General features: G+C 38.8%; 1 protein-coding gene across 1 annotated transcript in view; it reads right to left on the reverse strand.

The window, feature by feature from the left end:
- ADARB1 (adenosine deaminase RNA specific B1) overlaps window positions 1-16,194 on the reverse strand; it is a 130,505-nt gene that overhangs the window by 79,173 nt on the left and 35,138 nt on the right. Inside the window, exon 2 of the mRNA XM_056537200.1 lies at window positions 14,338-14,419. The gene's annotated coding sequence lies outside the window, so the exon portion shown is untranslated. The remainder of the gene's footprint in view (window positions 1-14,337; window positions 14,420-16,194) is intronic.

Consider the following 16,194-nt stretch of genomic DNA (forward strand, 5'->3'; position numbering starts at 1 on the left):
CATGAGCAAATGAAAGTGTAGATGCTATGAGCGTAATAACAGTATGTTGAGAACGTATGAACAGTATAAATGCCATGAGTGTATGACAGTATGAAAGCCATGAGCGTATGAACAGTATACAAGCCAGCTAATGGACAGAATAAATACCATGAACGTATGGACAGTAAAGCCATAAACATATGAACAGCAATTACTATAAGCATATGAACCATATAAATGCCACGAGCGTATGACAATATAAATGTCATGAGTGTGTGAACAATATAAATACCACGAGTGTATGAACTGTATAAAATGACACGAACGTATGAAATGGTAAGCATGCAGAAGCGTATGATCAGTATAAATGCCATAAGTGTATGAACAGCTGGAGAGAGGGGAGCCTGGCAGGGCTAACCTCTCTGGACCAGGAGGAAAAAAAAAAAAAAAAAAAAAAAACTGATTATTAGGCTCTCAAGGCGCACTCCCAGAGAGTTCAGATGTGTAAATCAATGCAGTCTTTATTCATTTATTCAAGGATGGCAGTTTACAGCATGGACAACACGTTTCAAAGGTCACACCTTCTTCAGGTCCAAATAGACAGCCGGGAGAGCTACATGAGAAGCGGAGCCCGGATCACCCGACAGACTCAGGGACACGAGGCTCTGATAGAGCTGCAGACAGCTCAATGGTGGGAGATTTGAAATGCCAGAAAAAGCAGCAGTGTGACCTGCCCTCTTCCGCAAAACATCACATACACGGTGCCAGTAGGTGCAGGGGAATTATATACCCCAGCCTCCTACAAACAATTCCTTAATGCCCTGCCTACAAATGCAGGGGGCAGAAGATACTCACGCCATTCACACAAATACAGCCCGATCGGCTTAACACCACCTATATACACACACACACACAATATTATATATATATATATATATATATATATATATATATATACACACACACACATATATATATATATATACACACATATATACATATATACATATAAACACACACACACACACACACACACACACACAGTGGGGATCGAAAGTTTGGGCACCCCAGGTTAAAATTTGTATTAATGTGCATAAAGAAGCCAAGGAAAGATGGAAAAATGTCCAAAAGGAATCAAATTACAGATTAGACATTCTTATATGTCAACAAAAGTTAGATTTAATTTCCATCATTTACACTTTCAAAATAACAGAAAACAAAAAAATGGCATCTGCAAAAGTTTGGGCACCCTGCAGAGTTAATATCTTGTACTGCCCCCTTTGGCAAATATCACAGCTTGTAAACGCTTTTTGTAGCCAGACAAGAGTCTTTCAATTCTTGTTTGAGGTATTTTTGCCCATTCTTCTTTACAAAAGTCTTCCAGTTCTTTGAGATTTCTGGGCTGTCTGTCACTGTTGGGGCAAGGTCAGATGAGTCTGGGCATTTAAAACCTTTGAGATCAACATCACCTGGTCTTCCCAGAAGATTGAGAACAAACCATGACACTGGCAGGTCTCAGCTTTGTAAAGGGGGCAGTGCATGCTATAAATACTGCAGGGTGCCCAAACTTTTGCAGATGCCATTTTTTGTTTTCTGTTATTTTTAAAGTGTAAATGATGGAAATAAAATCTAACTTTTGTTGACATATTAAAAGAATGTCTAATCTGTAATTTCATGCCTTTTTGGAGATATTTCCATCTTTCTTTGGCTTCTTTATGCACATTAATACAAATCTTTACCTGGGGTGCCCAAACTTTTTATCCCCACTGTATATTGTATATAATTTTATAGTATATAATTTTATATTATAATATATATATATTCTAATATATATATATATATATATATATATATATATATATATATATATATATATATTCTAATATATATATATATATATATATATATATATATATATATATATATATATATATATATACATACATACATACATATACACACACACACACACGCACAGACACACACACACACACACACACACACACACACGACTGACTGCAAAAGACAAGCAACCAGTTTTGGTGGCAGCAGGTTTCTGCATGCACTGTGAGGGAATGTTCACACAGTGGAATATCTGTGTAGAATATTCTGCATGAACATGTCATTGCAGTCCATTGAATTCAAAGGGATTCTGCTGCACTGTTCACACAGTGGAATTTGTGCGGCAGAAACTTGTCTATTCTTTCTGAGGATTCCACTCAGAAATGCTTTGGTGTCTGTAAGACCCTGCATTTCCAAGCGCCCGCCAGATTATTCAAATGTGCGGAACCTATGCACTGGTTTTTCCGAGGGGATATTTTGCACATTTTATGGCTCGTGAACACGGCCTAATGTGCATAAATGCAAAAGGTCTTAATGCCCAGAATACAAGACATATCACCTCTACTAACCCAAAAGCTCAAAAACCACATAAGCAAAAGAAGCTTTGGGATTCTGTACTGTAAAGTGATGATACATTTCAAGCCTATGGATGAGTGGTTGATATTAACCCTTTAAGGACATGCGCCGTAAATGTAAGACGCTGCATAGTGTCCCTTAGCGCACAGCCCCGTACATTTACGGCGCGGCTGTAACGAGAGCGCAGGAGATGCATTCGCTTCTTTCCCAGCGGCTGTCAGCAGCCGCAGACCAACCGGTAATGGCGGACATCAGCGATTGCGCTGATGTCTGCCATTAACCCGTCAGATGCCGTGATCAATACAGATCACGGCATCTGCGGCAGTGCAATACTTATAATGGCTGATCTGATCGCCCGCGGAAGTGCCGCAGGGATCAGATCAGCCAAGATGGCGGAGGGAGGTCCCCTCATCTACCTCCGTCCAAAGATCGCCGCTAATACTGATCAGTGCTATGCCCTATGCATAACACTGAACAGTATTAGCAATCTAATGATTGCTATAAATAGTCCCCTATGGGGACTAAAGTGTAAAGTAATGTAAAAAAAAAGTTTAAAGAGTGAAAATAAATTAAGCTCCTCCCCCAATAAAGTTTTAAATCACCCCTTTTCCCCATATTAATACAAAAAAGCATTACAAAATTAAATAAACATATTTGGTATTGTTGCGTGCGTAAATGTCCGAACTATAAATAATGTTAATGATCCTGTACGGCGAAAACATAAAAAAAAAAAAAAAAAAAGTCAACTTTCAGCTTTGTCACATCAAAATGCTAATTTTTTTTTTTTATAAAAAACGATCAAAAAGTCACATATATGCAAAAGTGGTAACAAAACAAAAGCTAAAAATTAGCCCTCACACATCCCTGAATACGGAAAATGAAAAAAGGGTGGTCAAAATAGGGCAATTTTAAACATACTGATTTTGAAAAAAAGAAAAAGTTGAGATTTTTTTTTTTTTTTTTTTAACAGCAGTGCAATAATAGAAATGTATGTAACCATGGGTATCATTTTAATCGTATTGACCCAGAGAATAAAGAAAACATGTCATTTTTACAGTTAAGTGTACAGCATTAAAACTTTTTTTTTTTAGGGTAAAACGAGTAATGTCATATTACAAAGTATATCTGGTCACGCAAAAAAAACAAGCCCTAATATGGGTCTGGGAATGGAAATATAAAAAAAAAAGTTATGAATTTTAGGTGAGGAGGAAAAAACCAAAACGCTAAAATAAAATTGGCTGTGTCCTTAAGGGGGTTAAGGAGAAGGAATGAAGCTTATGCGGAAAAGACTCCCCAGCCTACAATGAAGCTTGGCAGTGGCTTAGCGATGCTTTGGCTCCTCTGGCACTGGAAATCTGCAGAGGGTAAGAAACTCAATCGAGAAATCCTAGGACAAAAGGTCATGCCTTCTGAGAGGAAGTTGAAGCTCGGGCATCATAAAACCTAACTACTTTTGTGAGCGCACACAAATCAAAGTGTGCGCCATGCCAACTGTACTGAAACTAGGCACATGACCCAAATGTAGTTTACTAGCTGATTACATTCTGGCCATTAAAGTCTATGGGTTCCCTGCCGGTCCTTGTGGGGATAAGTCTGTATCCCATTTTGAATTGCCAATGTATCTGTGCCTGGGAAGCTACAATTGTAACGTGAGCCTACCCTTCATGAATTTCTACCAATTAAAAGGTATTCTTTATATGGAAATGCTTATGACTTTATGTGGGAAGAATTCTTAGATTAGAAATAGCAGTAATGGAGTGTGATAGCTCTGTCATAACAGATGACTTTAAGCATCACACAATCATATGGTGTAATGGATTCTGAGCAAAACCGTAAGATTACAAAGCTTACTGCAGTAAAAACATTTTACCACATGGTGGCACCATTTGTTAAATAACAACCAAACACAAAGGGGAAGGAAAAAAAAAAAAAACACAGCCTATGAAAATAAGGACGGGTTTGCACAGTTTTAAATTTGTTGAGGGCTAAACATTTGAAGGTTTTCTAAGGCTCCTTTCACACTGCTGTTTGTGTCTGACCGTGTGACGGCCGTTAAAAGACTGGTATAAAAAGACATTGCAAGCACAAATTTTTCTCCCGCAAACTGTAGTGAGACCAGTGTGTGGAGGGTTAACTTCAGATAAATATTCCTTAATTAGACACGAGGGTCTCAATGAACAGATTGCCCACATTGCACTGTCTATATATCTCACATATTGTAAGGAATCCTCTATGACTATATTATAAATACTTATGAAAAACAATAGAGTTTTTACGATTCAAAAAAATTACCTTTTTATTATTATAAAAGAAAATACACATAAATATTAAAATACAATGTAACAGGCAGGATTACCTAGAACAATGGGTGGTATGAGAACACAAACAATAATGATAACACGCTTATTGCCACATGCCCACTAGTAAAGTGCACCTATACATTACACATATTTGTATACGCGTATCTGTCTATTCATCAAAGTGCATATGTGCAATACAGTCTATCTAGCAGGTATCTAGTACTGAGGCTGCTTGTAGGTACTATTCATCATCACTCTAGCTTATATCTCCTTCCCTTGCAGACTATATATATATATATATATATATATAATATATATTATATATATATAATATATATTATATATATATATATATATATATATATATATATATATATATATATATATATATACATACATACACACACACACACATACATACATACACACAAAATATGTAGTTCTCAGTGTATGACTAAGAGACATACAATTGTGCCAAACTCTCCAATGTTGTTCTTTTCCCATCCTCTCATTCATGCAGTGACTGCAGATGGTATAGGTAAATGGAAGCTGAGTAGCAGATACCCATTATGGCCACAGCAAAGTGGAGAGTAGAGAGTAAGTGTACCCATGACTTACTATTACATCATTGTCATTACAAGGCCATTGCCACGGTGCCCATTTGAACAGTAGAGCATGCATATATGAGCGTGAGACCTATACCAGATCATGTACATTAACTTTAGGGTGGGCCTGCAAAACCAATTCTACTGGTGGGCGCTCAGAACCCCAATCCAACACTACAAGGTATTAAGACAAGCTTTATATATTGTAAGCTTTGTAGTCATGATGTAGCAGCTGCACAACTATACTTTATTCTACTGCACTATTATACCATCTGCTGTAACTGCATAAATGAGAAAATGGAATAGAGTGGGAAAAGAATTGAAGAGAACATTGGGGGTTCGGCATAATTGTTTTCTATTTTAGGAAATAGTTACTGATTTAATTCGATGCAGCTGAAAGCATTCCTTGCTAATACAAGCACAGAAAAAGGACTATGGGAAGAAAAGGAAAAAAGTAATGAGTGACAGCTACAAGCTAGAACATGTCTGTAAATTATCACTTTGGTTAACAATTTTAGGCGGTAGGAGAGGCCACACAAGATAGCTGGACAGTCCGTGTTACAAAAATACTGCAGCCACTAAACTACATCAGCGAATACAAATGTCTCCATCTGTATCCAAACCTCCTGTCACATGGGATCTTCTTGCATGACATATCTGAAAAAAAAGACATTCATATGTTGAGCCACACTAAGTATGTGGACCTAAATTTAGATGTAGCTATGCCACCAGAAATGTAAGTGGGTGCCAGCAGAGAGGGCCCGGTCACAGCCCTTATAGACAATGCATTCACAGAAAATCTGCAGCACTCCAGGAACAATTCAAAAGTGATTTATTGTCCCATGCAAAAACAGTGATACGTTTCACCGGTCTCTCACCGGTGAAACATTGTATCACAGTTTTTGCATGGGACAATAAATCACTTTTGAATTGTTCCTGGAGTGCTGCAGATTTTCGATTTATCTATATAATCTTTTTTATATACTTCGTATTTGCCCCCATGTATTAGGTAGTTGTGCTGGCTATTTTTCTGTTTTTTGCTGTGCAATTTAGGGAGAGTGGCCACCTTTCTAGCCGTGCACTCCCTCCCTGTTCACAGGAGGTTTTTTAAATTGATGTAGGATTTGGATTTTTACTTGCTTTCTTAGTGTTTATTGTGACTTTTATACAGTCATTTATTATAGTCTGCACATTGATTTAGCTAGACCACTCCCATTATATATATATTTTTGAGCAAAAAACTTTAGTTGCTAAGCACCATTATACCCTACACAGGATGTCCACAATGAAGAAAGCCAACACTGGCACCACTGGAAAGTAAACCCTTCTAAATACCATGACAAATTCCTGAAAGAAAAAAAGGTTGAGTGGAAAACATGGTGGACGTCAGGTTTTTATTAGAAAAATAAAGGTTTTTCTTAAAAACTTATTTTAAAAAATGCCTTGCATTCTATCTATATAGCTCCAAAACACAGGAAACTGCTTCAATTCAGGTGGAGATGGCACCTATACCATAGAAATGTGATGGTATTTGGCCTCTACATAGCACCTCACAACCTTTATCAGAAAGTACTAAAAGGGATTATCACCTATTTAAAATCTAAGGGCCTTATGTTCCTTGCCTACCTAGACATATTTAACAAAGGCATGATGATATCCATTTTAGAAAAGACAGGTAGGTTTCACACTAAAACTATCCGTTCAACCAACATCAAAGCTGTTAGAAAACAGCCTTTCATTAAGAGCACTGGCAAGCCTTATTTAAAAAAAAATGGCAATACAGCAAGGGTTGAGACCCACTCTCAGACTAAGATGGATGCAAATGTAGTTGGGAGATCTATACATGCGTGGACATGTGGGGAATATTAGTTTAACCCATTGATGACATAGGGCGTAAATCTACGCCCTGGTAGTTCATGCAGCAGGACGTACACTTATGTCCTATACATGACGCAAGCACCGGAATGATGCTCTCATCATGCGTGGTAGGTCTCTGCTGCTATCAGCAGCCAGGGACCCGCCGGTAATGGCGGATATCAGCAATCGTTCTATTGTCTGCCATTAACCCCTCAGATGCAGTGATCAATACAGATCACAGCAGCTGCGGAAGTGCGGGCGTAAAAATGGACGATTGGATCGCCCGTGGGGATTCGATCGTCCATAATGGCGGACGGAGGGCCCCTCACCTGCCTCCATTCGTCTCCAGGGGTATTCTGCTCTGGTCTGAGATCGAGCAGACCAGAGCAGAAGATAGCCGATAAAACTGATCAGTGCTATGCTCTATGCATACCACTGAACAGTATTAGCAACCAAATTATTTATATTAATAGTCCCCTATGGGGACATAAAAAGCATTAAGAAAAAAAATTAAAAAAAATGTTTAAATCCTTTAAAAAAGGGGTACTCCACTGGGATTATTATTATTATTATTTTTTTTTTTAATCAACTGTTGCCAGAAAGTTAGAGATTTGTAAATTACTTCTATTTAAAAAATCTTAATCCTTCCAATACTTATCAGTTGCTATTTGCACCAAAGGAAGTTATTTTCTTCCTGTCTGACCGCAGTGCTCTCTGCTGACACCTCTGTCCTATTGGACAGAACGGAGGCAGGTAGGGACCCTCAACCCATCCTCTGAGCTGATCGTAAAGCAGCACACTGCATGTGTTCTGCATTTAAATAGTTAATGCAGAGCAGCACCCTGATCTGTCCCAGCTGATAGCAACCAGGATCATCCCACTATGACACGCACTCAACTAAGTGTGCTTCACAGACCAGTAGCAGGTGCAGGACAAACATGTACGCCCTGCATCTTTAAGGTGATAAGATGGGGATTAAATTAGCCCGTTTATTCACTAAAACATTTGCTGAAAGATCCATGGAACTCACACCAATTCATTTTGCCAAATAGTGGCTCTCTCCTACTTCTAGAAGATCTGGTAGAAGATCCTGAGAATTGATCTTTACATTTAGAACTGCTAGTACCGCAAGGGTTTCAGTTAGAAAAGTAACAATTAGAGGATTGATCCTATCTGCTAAGAGAAACACACGAAGACAGGTTCAGCTACCTCAAAAGCGGCAGGGAGAGGCATCCCTTTAACCCCTTGGGGGGACAAAGCTCATTATGACCCTAAGGACAGTAGCATTTTTTTCCAAATCTGACCTCTATCACTTTATGCATTAATAACTCTGGGAAGCTTTTACTTATAAATTTGATTCAGAGATTGTTTTTTCGTGACATTCTACTTTATGTTAGTGGTAAATTTTCGCTGATACTTGAATCATTTCTTGGAGAAAAATTCCAAAACCTCAGGAAAAATTTGAAAATGTATCATTTTTCTAACTTTGAAGCTCTCTGCTTGTGAGGAAAAGTGACGTGTCAAATAAATGACATTGATTCACATATACAATATGTTAACTTTATGTTGGCATCATAAAGTTAACATGTTTTTACTTTTTGTAGACATCTGAGGGCTTCAAAGTATAGAAGCAATTTTCAAATTTTTCACACAAATTTCTAAATCAGAATTTTTCAGGGACCAGTTAAGTTTTGAAGTGAATTTGAGGGTCTTTATGTTGGAAGTCCCCTATAATGGACCCCATTTTGAAAACTGCACTCCTCAAAGTATTCAAAAGGACATTCAAAAAGTTTGTTAACCCTTTAGGCGTTTCACAGGAATAGCAGCAAAATGCAAGAGAAAAATCTAAATTTTTTACACCAACATGTTATTGTAGCCCCATTTTTTCTTTAAATTTTCACAAGGAGTAACAAGGTAAAAAGGTACCCCAAAACTTGTAATTCATTTTCTCTCGAGTAAGTAAATTTCTCATATGTAGATGTAAAGTGCTCTGTGGGTGCACTAGAGGGCTCAGAAGAGAAGGAGCGACAATAGCATTTTGGAGAGCGAATCTTGCTGAAATGGTTTTTGGGGGGCATGTCACATTTAGGAAGCCCCCATGATGACAGAACAGAAAAAAAACAAAAAAAAAAAAAACACATGGCATACTATTTTGGAAATTACACCCCTCAAGGAACGTAACAAGGGGTAAAGTGAGCCTTAACACCCAACAGGCTATTGCTGAACTTTCGATAAAGTGTGACGTAAAAATAAAATAAATTGGGCTTTTGGAGAGAGAATTTGGTTGGAATGGAAGTCGGGGGGCCATGTACGTTTACAAAGCCCCCGTGGTGCCAGAACAGTGGACCCCCCTATTATCCCTTGTGAAAATGAAAAATTTGGGGTAACAGCATTTCAGAAAAAAAAAAAAAAAAACACCACATTTTTCACGTCCGATTTTAAATGAAAATTCGTCAGATCTGTGGGGTGTTAAGGCTCACTGTACCCCTTGTTATGTTCCTTGAGGGTGTAGTTTCCAAAATGGGGTCACATGTGGGTGTTTTTTTGCGTTCATGTCAGAACTGCTGTAACTATCAGCCATCTCTGTGCAAATCACCAATTTAGCTCCGAAGTGGGAGAGAGTGTCATGCGCATTTGAGGCCTAAATTAGGAATTTGCATAGGGGTAGAATCCGATACAAGGATGGAGCTCGTCTCCACCAAAACCCTATGGCAGTGTTTCCCAAACAGGGTGCCTCCCGTTGTTGCTGTCAATGGCTGTCCGGCAATACTGGGAGTTGATTTGCAACAGCTGTAGGCTCCATTTAGGAAACCCTGCCGTATGAGACAACTTTCTTTTTTAATTGGGGGGGGGGGTAGATGTGTAAGGGTGTGTTTGTAGCATTCTACTCTTTATTTTGTGTTCATGTAGTGTTTTTAGGGTACATTCACACAGGCAGGGTTTCACAGTGAGTTTTCCGCTGGGAGTTTGAGCTGCAGCGGAAAATTTGCTGCAGCTCAAACTTTTATATGGAAACCCACTGTAAACCTACCAATGTGAATGTACCCTGTACATTTACATCATGGGGGGGGGTGGACGAACAAACCTTCAGCTGTTGCAAAACTACAACTCCCAGAATGCACTGACAGACCATACATGCTGGTAGTTGTAGTTTTGCAAAAGCTGTAGGCACACTGGTCGGGAACCACTGAGTTAGGAAGCAGACTCTAGCTCAGTGATTCCCAACCAGTGTGCCTACAGCTGTTGCAAAACCAACTCTCAGCATGCACAGAAAGCGGAAAGGCATGCTAGGAGTTGTAGATATGCTACAACTGGGGAAGAACAGTTTGGAGACCACTAAGTAGTGGTCTCCAAACTATAGCCCTCCAGATGTTGCAAAACTATAACTCCAAGCATGCCCAAACTGTCTAGGCATGCTGGGAGTTGTAGTTCTGCAACATCTGAAGGGCTAGATATTGCAGAACTACACCGCCCATCATCCCTGACTGTCTGGGCATGCTGGGAATTGTAGTTTTGCAACATCTGGAGGGCTACAGTTTGGAGACCACGGTATAGTGGTCGCCAAACTGTGCCACTTCAGATGTTGCAAAACTACAACTCCCAGCATGCCCAGACAGTCAGTGCATGCTGAAAGTTGTAGTTTTGCAACTTTTAGTTGTGGTAACTTACCAGCGATCTTCACTGCCTCCATCTGACTGCTGCTGCGATGGTGTGCAGCAGCAATCAGTTTCCAGCAGACTACAGGAGGAGCCGCTGGCACTCATCAGCTATTCCTACGTGGCTGGCCTATTCCCTAGAACAATTGCATTTTGCAGGTCATAGATTCCTGCAAACTATGTTGCATTGTATAGACTGAATTGAAATAAGAAGAAACTGCAATTTGTGAATGCTGTGATAGAATTCCACTTAAGGGTATGTTCACACTAAGTAATTCCCGTGGAATTCCGTAAGCGGAATGCTGCGAACAGAATTACGTGCTGTGAACATTAACATCAGTGTCAATGGGTCTTCCGCGAGACCCATTCACACTGCGGAACTTCAGCCGCTGACAATTCCGCCGTTTAAATTGTTCAGCGCAAAGAACATGTTCATTCTTTGTGCTTTAGTCCACGAACACTGCATAGTTGCCATTGTTGACGGCGCGGTGCCGTGTGGTCCTACCGCCGAAGTTTTGCCCGGCGGCCGCCAGAATGGAATCTCCGCGAGCGGAAATTCCATTCATTATCCGTAGTGTGAACATACCCTAATAGAAGGAAAAGCATGTGGGTAGTTCAATACTGCAGAAATTGGTAGACAGAAAATACAAATTAGCAGAGAAAACAAAAGTTAAAATATACTTCTCAAAAAATGCTCAATAAAAGCATGTGGAAAAGAAGCACAAGTAGTAATGGCTTTAAACACAAACCCAATACAAGAGTAACTGTGATAAGAGCTTAATAAGCCATTACGTATTCCGTTTTACATTAAAAGCAAAAAAGGTCAGCGACAACAACAGTTGAAAAAGAATGATTTATTGTGGCGTTCCAGGTGGTGCATTCACTGTAGGGGGTCCCTGCAGCAGTTTGAAGTCTCCCACTATTTCCTTCAAAAGGTTATTCCAGGATGAAATAATTGACGGTACAAACATCCAACTTGATTATGTATAATTTTACAGAGATCAGATCTAAAGGCTGGAAATTCTCCTGCTAGATTACAGATGAATATACATGAGTGGAAAAGAAGAGCAAAGCATCCCCATGTTATGTGACTGGCTAAGGTAATAGACCATCCTGTATATATATTATTAACAAGCCAAACTAGGTTTCTAAACAGAGATAAAAGTAGGATTACAAGAGGCACACCACAAGGCAAGATTTAGTCATGGCTATTTGGCCAGTGACATGTATCAGTGTGTGGATTTACCAAGCAAAGTACCCTTGTTAAGTAAATTATAAAAAGATGCTTTTCTGCAGGCATCTGAAAGGGTACTAAACCTTTAAGTAAACTGTCAGCAGGTCTCCATAGTCCTTTCCAGTGCAGTCCTTTTTGGTAATAAGTAAATTAGGCTTAAAAGCCCATGGGGTGACCATAATATGAAATTAGGGAAATCGCTATATGACATTTATATAGCCAACCCTCCCCCGCCACCCCCCCCCCCATATTTTCTTTTCAATCCCCCCCCATTTCATGTTCATTGACTGAAGATAAAAAAGGAAGGGATTGGATATTAAATGGGGAGTTTTATCCTTCCTCCGCATTTCATGTGCCTGGCATGGTAAAGTCAGCACACTCTCCAGCGTTGTTATGTTGCTCCCTCCAACACGGCTGCAATGCACCATAGAGCATTGGGAGTAAGTGACTACCCTTAACGGTTCAGTTTTTTCCTCCTAGCCTCTGCCTTCTAAAAGCCATAACACTTCATTTTCCAGCTAAATTAGGGCTTGTTTGTGTGCCACCAATTGTATAGTGAAAGGAGAAAAAAAAAAATAATAATAATAATAAATAATAATAATAATAATAATAATAATAATAATAATAATAATAATAATAATAATAATAATATGTGTGTGTGTGTGTGTGTGTGTGTGTGTGTGTACCAATTGAAAAAGCCCAAAAGGAGGGTGAGGGGTCCTCCAATAATATACTACAAACTCCTGGGCCAAAGCCCGGAGTCACTAACTCCCCTCTAAGGAAAAGCCCCCTTAAAATTTAACTTTTATTAATATTATTAAAATATAATCCCTAGTTGTGAGATAAAGACAGTATCCACAACAGTGCAGAAATAACAAGACTCAAGTGTAACTCCAGACATACACTCTGTGTAATAGAGAAATGAATGGTGCTGCAGTACACCAAAAGAGAGCACTGTTGTGGTGTGCAATTAAAACATGAACTGTTCGGCCACCCTCAACATGTTTCGCTGTGGCTACAGTGTTGTCTAGAGGATCATGTGGCTCAAGAGGATCATGTTAAATTTTAAGGGGGCTTTTCCTTAGAGGGGAGTTCGTGACTCCTGGCTTCGGCCCAGGAGTTTGTAGTATATATATATATATATATATATATATATATATATATATATATATATATGTGTGTGTGTGTGTGTGTGTGTGTGTGTGTGTGTGTGTGTGTGTGTGTGTGTGTGTGTGTGTGTGTGTGTGTGTGTGTGTGTGTGTATGGCTTGTTGTAAAGCTTATCTCTAAATGCAACTCAGGCATGATTGGCTGTTCCAATAATAAGGTACTAAAATTGAAAGGGAAGCAGCACTAAACAAGAACTGCGTCCCCTGCATTCTCAAACAGTGAGAGTTCTAGGTCAGATTCCTATGGTAATAAGGGGATGGTACATATGCCATCACTTGATTGGAGGAGACTACTACTTTAAAGGGCTTGCCTTTAGTTTTAGAAAATTGCATACAAATTAAAAACAATATATTTGTTTTTTTTACATTGTAGACTGTATGCCATGTTCTAAAAACTCCAGAATACTTTCTTCAACTTGCTACACAGTTGATTATTGACTGTAGCCTGAGAGAGTAGAATGTAGTTTTTTCTAATTTAAGGGTATGTTCACACTGAGGAATTTCCTCAAGCAGAATTCTGACGAGGAAGTCTGTTCCGCTTGAAGAAAGAACATGTTCTTTCTTTCAGGCGGAATCAGCGTCGTTCTCCCATAGAGATCAATGTTATATATATATTTTTTCAGTCACAATCATTTCCACGCGGAATTGGCGCATGAAAAAAAAAAAAAAAAAAAAAAGAGATAAATATATATTTATTTTCTACTCTTCTCCTCCTCCGCTTGAAATTTTCATTTCCGCGTGTGGAATTCCGCTCGAATTCCACGAGTTCTTGTGGAAAAGTAACAATATTTTGAGGCAGAAAAGTTCTGCTTGATTTCCGCCCCAATTCCTCAGTGTGAACATACCCGAAAAAGTAACAAAGTCTTGTCCAATCATTGATACACTGAGAAACACATCCAGATCTCCAGAATGATTAACTTACATACATGTGAATGATATTTACAGTTTTTTTGTACTATTTGCAGAATCCAACTGTATTAGTGGCCATTTAATATCTTATACTTGGTACCTGAAACCACATGCACTTCATGATAATTCAAGTTACAGCTAAAAGATGATTTATATATATGTGTTTCTTCTTCTAAGGTAAGCAATTCAAACACTGTACAAGGATACATACCTTCAAAAGGCTTCAGGTAGATACTGGCTTTTGGAGTCCTCTGGAACTTAGGATGGCCAGGAAGATTCCACTTGTATGTAGCCTGTAAAAAAATTAAGAAATCTATTTTTAGAACTTGAAAACAGATGGCTTTAGAAAATACTCTTCAATGCGGCAGAAGAATTGGCTGCATTTCTGCCATCTTACATACGTAATAAATCTTATGCCAGCAAGTCAGTTCCAACCAAGCTGAACACTAATGACTATGCAAACACTGCATGTTTCACGTAAGCTCGTATATCCATAATAAACAATGGGTGAAACAGATTAACAATTACACCAGTCATTCAGTAATACATCTGGCCATAAACTAACCGAAAAAAAGAACAAATTGAGAAATATACAGTTACTAAACTGCAATTCTCAGGATATTTATATTAAACATTAATTGGTTCCAGGACAAACATTGTATCTTGAGATTTAACTCTACAGAAAACTAGTAGGTATGGTGCGATTTCCTATTTTGGGAGACTTTGGAAACTACTGTCCTTAGGTTTTGTGTGGTATTTAACCTTTGCTCCATTCACTTTTACGGAACGAAGCTGCAATACCACACACCACCTGAAAAATGATACGTTAACTAATAGAGGTAAGGCAGATCTTACAGTCAGAAATTGCTGCCAGAAGTTATAAATCACTTTGCACACAGAGAACAGAAGTTTCTTCTAGGTCATGTAAAGTACACAGTGTACCATGGATACAAAATGGGGCCACCCTCACCTTGGGACAAAAAGTTCTGGCACAAGTAAAAAGCAGTGCAGTACTGCCCTATAACTATCGTGAGAATGTGCTACTAGACAGCAAATCAGTGCATGCGCTACACATAGGCCTTGGATCCGCACGATTTCTGGCATTGTACGGTAGGATGGTTTCAAGTTACATTGGTCCACGAAAGTCCATTGCATGTTGAAAATATTGTAAACTGAGGCCACTGAACCGTGAGAGATCACTGTACTTGTCTCGTATATGTAAATTGAGTGATAAGATAAAGATTGGCATGGATCATGGCATGTAAAGTCCTGTGATGTCTGTTTCCTTGCTATGGCATGAATAAAAAGTGATCTTTTAGAGCATACCTGGTGCCGGACAATCCTTCCTTTTCATGGCATGTAAATGGTTCATGACAGACAGCAGAAGGATTGCCGCCATCATGAACCCTTTAGATGCCATGATTTAACGACACATAAGCAACTCATGGCTGTGATAGAATTGGGTAGAAGAGACTCCATTTTGTCTTTTAGAGAATCAATTTTTTTTTAAGTTTAACCCCTTAAGGACCGGGGGTTTTTCCGTTTTTGCATTTTCGTTTTTTGCTCCTTGCCTTTAAAAAATCATAACTCTTTCAATTTTGCACCTAAAAATCCATATGATGGCTTATTTTTTGCACCACCAATTCTACTTTGTAATGACGTCAGTCATTGTGCCCAAAAATCTACGGTGAAACGGGAAAAAAAATCATTGTGAGACAAAATTGAAAAAAAAAACGCCATTTTGTAACTTTTGGGGGCTTCCGTTTCTACGTAGTACATTTTTTGGTAAAAATGACACCTTACCTTTATTCTGTAGGTCCATATGATTAAAATGATACCCTACTTATACAGGTTTGAATTTGTCGCACTTCTGGAAAAAATCATAACTTTATGCAGAAAAATGTATACGTTTAAAATTCTCATCTTCTGACCCCTATAACTTTTTTATTTTTCCGTGTATGGGGCGGTATGAGGGCTCATTTTTTGCGCCGTGATCTGAAGTTTTTAACGGTACCATTTTTGCATTGATAGGACTTATTGATCGCTTTTTATTCATTTTTTCATGATA

The sequence above is a fragment of the Hyla sarda genome, chromosome 8 (assembly GCF_029499605.1).
Source record: "Hyla sarda isolate aHylSar1 chromosome 8, aHylSar1.hap1, whole genome shotgun sequence".
In the NCBI taxonomy this organism is placed as follows: Eukaryota; Metazoa; Chordata; class Amphibia; order Anura; family Hylidae; genus Hyla; species Hyla sarda.